Here is a 6,132-nt window from a genome sequence, read left to right as displayed (position 1 = left end):
AATATCAATTTAATCAGAGCTGTTCAGTACTGCTCCTCTGTTATCACATTACAGCAGCTAGTCGAGTTTGAGCGGCTCGACTGTGTGGTGACATCGTTCAACCCGAGTCAGGTGACGTTATGTGTCTGGAAACATGCTGACTCAGGCTAAAACAGACCGTGAGCATCCTCCAGCTGCAGACACAGCATCATCCACACACACACACACACACACACACACACACACACACACACACACACACACACACACACACACACACACACACACAAGTTTTCCATCACAGTGGACATGTGACCACACAGCCACAAAGGACACAGCTCTGATGTTCTCTCACCTGTGGTTTGTTCACCCCGACTGATTAATCCTTTAAACTAACAGACCTTCAACAGCACGAGCCTTTCAGCTGCCGTCTCTTCTTCTGAAAGAGCTCCAACATACAGCAGCCTGGACCAGACAGGATGAAGAGCACAGCTGAAACAGTGTGAGTACTTCTTCTGTGTACAGCTATGTGTCGCTCGTCCAACCAAATCAACTAAAAACATCCAGTTTTACAGAAAATGCTCCAAACTAGCAGCTCCACACAGACCTGGAGGCATTCAGAGCAGACACATATAATTCCATCCATCAGAGAGTAAATGTACTCTCACATCCCATCAGCGCCTCAGGACAGAGTCAAATGTCATCGTAAGAAGTTCAAACAACATGAAGCAAGACAAACAGAGACCTCACCGATGAATACAACCTTGTTTCTGTAAAGAAAGAAGGAAACAAGTGGCACTAAAATCAGAACCACTCGTCAGAACCACTGAAGCACAACTCTGACAGCACATTATCTGTTGAAAGCTGCAGCCGAGGGAGGAAGATGAGGACGTTTGTATCCACTCTGGGATGAAAACAAAACTGATCAACGCGACTGAACACCACAAACTGAACCTGAAACTGTTCCCAGTTTACTCAGAGAAACAACATCATGGAAGAATGTGCAGGAATCCCAACAGAGCAGCAGACGACCAGTTTATCTAAACGTCTCTTCATACAAAGTGTTGAAACATTATCCGTTTCCAAACGGCATTAAAACTCATGAGAACCTTGTGAAGATAAGTTTCATCTGCAGTTTAAACTGAGGGAGCGCTGAGCGACTTCTGCATTTATCTTCTTTATTAAAGAGAAATATTCATACAACATCTGCAGCAGTATCTCTTTAACAATTATCATAAAGGAGGTTTATTTGACATTCATTTGTTCAACTTACTGAAGAAAACTGATGAGAAACCAAACAGAGCAGTGAGAATAAATTATGATTCACACTTTGTCAGGTTTGTCTTGTTAGAGGGAGAGCGAGGAGGTGAACAGTGATCTACCTGTGTGATTAGAGCTGATGCTCATTAGGAAGAAGTGCTCGCTGTAAAACAAGCAGCTGAGCTGATTACCTACTTCACTTATTAATGAAAAAGCAAAACGTCCCATCAAACACCAGCTCGGTGTTTCCTGCACAGAGACTGTACTCGGTCAGTCCGCCCGACTATATTGATGTTCATTTCCTCCATCATCTTATCCTCCGTCTCTCTCTCCAGCTCATCGGCTGCACTTTGACAAGACGAACAGGGTCGACGTCCGAATCGATGAAGTCTGAGCGGACGACGAGTTTAAAGACGCTCTGCAGAGAGACGGGCGTCAGCGCTGCCCTCAGAGGAAACAACGGCTCAGCCACAGATTCATGATTCCACTGTCAGTCATGTGCAGCTTTGGGGAAATGACGCCAGGAGAGATCTAAACAAAGGAAATAAGAATCAGGAGAGCTGTAAAGTAAGAGGTGATGGAGGACGAGGCGAAGTAAAGAGAGTGATGTGAGTGTGGTGAGAAGAGGGAGATGAGAGGGAGGTTTACTGTACGTGTCAACTAATGAGAGGAAAGTTAGCAGCTGTGAAAAGAATTCAGCACGTCACTGAGGAAGGATTTAGTGTGAGAGCTGCTGATGGGAATCTTAACTTGTCAACTCTTTCATGTTCCCTCTCTCAGTTTTTAGTGTGGACAGTGAAGAAGACCTGTTGGTCAGAACTATTTCATCACACAACACTGTAAATGTAGACAGACTTGGAAAGATTCAGAGAAGATTCTTTAAATGTTTTACTGAGGTCTGAAATACATCCAGCGTGTTTGTTGAGCTTCAGTGTGTGAATGGAAAGTGGAACACAGAGACTCTCTGCCAGGCTCTCTCTGCTCTGTCTGCAGTCACCAGGTCGACACTGTCAGGAGGCTCGTTAACACGTCATTAGTTTCACCTGCTCATGTGGCTGTTGGATCAGTTCAGAGTCGACACTCTCCCTCAATAATCATCTGATAATCTTCTTATTGTTCTCTGTTCAAAGCTGTTATGTTCTCACTTCTTTGGTTCACTCATTTTGTTTATTCAGTACTTCAAGACCCCATTGTGACACTTTACACTGTTTACCTTCATTCTGTAACCGTTTCTCTTCAAAAACCTATAAAGTGCATGAGATTGTAATTCCTCCATGAAAACAAAAGTTACCCACAGTGCACTCTGCCTGCGTCTGTAGAGTGAATCAGAGATGTGGTTTAGTGTTTTCCTGAGAGGAGATGGAGGAGGACGTTCTGGAGAACAACAAAACAGAAGATGATCAGATCCTCTACAAGTTTACAGTTCATCTTTGAGATAAAAATGGTTGACGTCATTTTGACTTCAAGCAAGTTCCAACAATGACGTGTTTTCATGGCAAAAGAGGTCGATATCAACTGAAACGTCTCAAACGTCTCTTGTAACCAGTCCACTGTCCGTCTGGGAGCTGCCCAGTACGACCACAGTCTGACCACAGCACTGACCCTGAACGCCTCATGGTGTCACAGGCTGGAATTTCCTGGAGGAAACTTCAAAACTCAAAGAGTTCCAGGAGCGAGATGACAAAAGTGAACCCAAGATATGATTCTGTTAATGACTGAGATAAAATGATGTCTCTCTGGCAAGTGGACATACACCTGCAGCCTCAGCAGTGCAGCCTCAGAGCATTAAAAATGAGCCAGAGGACACATGAGGTTACAGACCCCATGATGTGTTTTATCTTACAGCACTTTAACACTTGGAAACATATCTACACATTTCCTTCACGAGCCTTTTACAAATACTGCTGTCTACACCCTACCACCCTCCCATGGGTGCTGCCAGCATTGTGTGACGTCAGACGACTGCTCCCTCGTGAAGTCAGGGGACATAAATGTACCCAGAGTTCACCAGGAGGAATTCCTCCTTCCAGTGGCGCTCCATTGCACTTTTCCCGGGAGGACGTCGCACATTTCCAAGTCACGACTCGTCCTGAACGCAGCATTACAGTGTGGAGAGCGTCATCACTTACTGCTGACATTTAATTCCAAAAGCAGACGAGAGAGAAGACATGAAAACTACATCTTTCTTCTCCTCCATCATCCACCCTTCCTGCTGCCACCGTCTCTCCTGCTCACTACAGCTGGATCTCACTGCTGTTTCACACCACACACTGTGTCTGCTTTCTGCCTTCATCCACGTGTATCACACACACACACACACACACACACACACACACACACACACACACACACACAACACTAATAAGACTCTTTGCCAGCAGAAAAGCAGCACCAGAGAGAATCCAATAAAACGGACTGATCCATGATGTGTGCATCGTAGATGGATCAGAGTCAGAGATGTGTGTGAAGATATGAAGGGATTTCAAGCTTAGAGCCAAAATGGAGACATCACTTCCCTTCTTAGACAGTTTACACAAACTAACTGGCACTGAGCTGCACACGCACACAGACACACACACACACAGACACACACACACACACACACACACACACACACACACACTCTGGATGAGAGGCCAGCATGCTGCAGCAAGTGTCAGAGTGCAGCTGAGAGATGAACAGCCTCCACATGTTGGTCACTGCTCTCCTCCTCAGCTGAGAGGAGACTCTCCTGAAGCTGGGAGCTGGACCATCAGCCTCTGCGGCTCTTCTCTTCTCTCCTCTGTGTCTCACACTGCTACTGTACATGCACACTGATGTCACTAAGTTGCCTGAGAGCAAACACAGCTCCACTGTAACAGTCGGCAGCTTCTCCATGAGGAGCTCTCTCCGTCATGTCAGCTGTTTTCAGGAAGGGAAGTCACTTCACATACCTTCAGAACTCGAGTCAGCAGCGGACGGACAGAAGCACAATAAAGCTCCACGGTAGCTGTCATTTCCCTCTCAGCTCCGGGCTTTCCTAGTGGAAAACGTCAGCACATGAAATGAAAAGAATGAAACGATCCCTTGCCTTGAAATCCAAAGAGGAGAGCGACGCCGGGGATCCACACGGTGTGTATCCAGAAGGAAAGCATGGTGTCCTTTAATCAGCTGCAAAAGCTCCGCGCTCTTCCCGACCGAGCTCCGTCTCCAGCGGCTAATTTCCAGAAGAGAAAGCTGCAAATGAAGCCGAGCGGAGGAAGAAATCCCGGTGTGAACGGTGCTGATGAACACAAGAGCTGGAGACTCTGTCACTGCTCCATCTGCTGCTTTACACGGACAGTAGCGACCCCTACCGACACTCTCCTCCACAGAGGGAGACAGACTGGGAGTGTGTGTGTGTGTGTGTGTGTGTGTGTGTGTGTGTGTCATGGTCCAGCACTGACAGCAGGACTAATGAGGACAAAGCCAACACATTTGATTGAGCAGCACAACCAGGATGTTTCACATGGAGCCTCTCAGCAGCTTTACTGAAGAGGAGCAGACGCACTGCTGGAAAGTCCCACTGGATTCAAAGTAAACACGTCATGTTAAAGTCTTACTGTGGTCACAGTGAGAGGCCATCATACCAACAGTACTTGAGTAAAACTCTTAGTGTCTGATATTAAATATACTTAAGTACGCAGAGTAATTGTGTTGCATTTAATGCACTTCATCATCAAAAGTAAAAGTGAATTAAACACACAGTATTTCTACATGTATGTCTGTACTGTATACCAGGGGTCAGCCTATTTATTTTAATCATCAGAGTCATTGTTTGTTTAATCTGAGTGGTGATAAAATGAATTAATTTAAACACTTCCTCCTTTGGCTCTGATGTACTGTAAGATAAATGTAGTGAAGGAAAAAATACAATGTCTGCCTACAAAATGTAATAAAGTGGGAGTAAAGTGCCAGTATATGTACCTTATACTGTAACTTACATACTGTATTTTAGTAGATATAGTTAGTTACATTCCATCTCAGGGGAAATGCAGGAAACAACATGAACTGTTACAAGTATCTTTTAATCTGAGAAGTGATAAAATACATTATTTTTTTAAAATGTCCTCATTTGGCTCTGATGTAGTGTAATCTGTTACTAAATTTATCAGATAAATATAGTGGAGGTAAAAGTACAATACAAAATAAAGTTACGGGCCAAAATATGTAAATAAATGTGAATAAATAAAGTAACTTGCCAACCATATTCTAGTAAATGTACTTACTTACTCAGCTGACTGGGGAAATGCAGGAAACAACATGAACTTGTCACAAGTATCTGTCTTTAAAATGATAATCAGATGAAGTGAGGACAGACAGTGAAGACGTCAGCTCATCTGGAATATTTGCACATTTAGAAAAGTTGTGTTTCTGTGTGAATAATATCAAGAAAAACTTGTTTTATAATAACAAACTTCTGCTGAGAGCTGATGGTGAGATCTGATCTGTAAACGTGGCCACAGTAAAGCTCCAGTAAGAATCCCACTCAGAAACGTCCTCACGTGTTCATATTATAGCAGACGTCTCTACTGTAGACACACATGACGTCTCCAAACATCACCAGATCACACTGAAGTCATCTGAATGCAAAGAAAACAGCAGCGCTGCTCATAAAGAGGAGACACATTCAGTGGAGTCAGCTGTTCAGTGTTATCTGTACACCACAACATGGTGGGGCTGAATTATAGGCTCAGATGACGGCTGTTACATAAAGAAGATAATGGTTCATGAATCAGCGTCAGTCATTTTCAACACAGCAGCAGCTCTGGTCAGTAAACAGCAGTTAGCAGCAGCAGTGATGAGACGTTCAGGGGACCAGTTTCATCGTCTGACTGTTGATACTCAGAGAGATAAAATGATGATTTCATACGA

The 6,132-nt window shown here is 44.3% G+C and overlaps 1 long non-coding RNA gene across 2 annotated transcripts; it reads right to left on the bottom strand.

Annotated features, from left to right (window-relative positions):
* Positions 1–1,143: 1,143 nt before the first annotated feature.
* LOC119005881 lies at positions 1,144–5,248 on the bottom strand. 2 transcript variants are annotated; one of them, XR_005070609.1, is made up of 2 exons: positions 4,173–5,248; positions 1,144–1,770 (listed from the first exon to the last, which is right to left on the bottom strand). It is a non-coding gene; the product is annotated as an uncharacterized LOC119005881 (long non-coding RNA). The 2 variants fall into 2 exon arrangements; XR_005070610.1 differs by lacking the exon at positions 4,173–5,248 and adding an exon at positions 2,535–3,796.
* Positions 5,249–6,132: the final 884 nt, after the last annotated feature.

The sequence above is a fragment of the Acanthopagrus latus genome, chromosome 2 (assembly GCF_904848185.1).
Source record: "Acanthopagrus latus isolate v.2019 chromosome 2, fAcaLat1.1, whole genome shotgun sequence".
Lineage (NCBI taxonomy): Eukaryota > Metazoa > Chordata > Actinopteri > Spariformes > Sparidae > Acanthopagrus > Acanthopagrus latus.
This window is presented reverse-complemented; position numbering and strand designations above follow the sequence as displayed.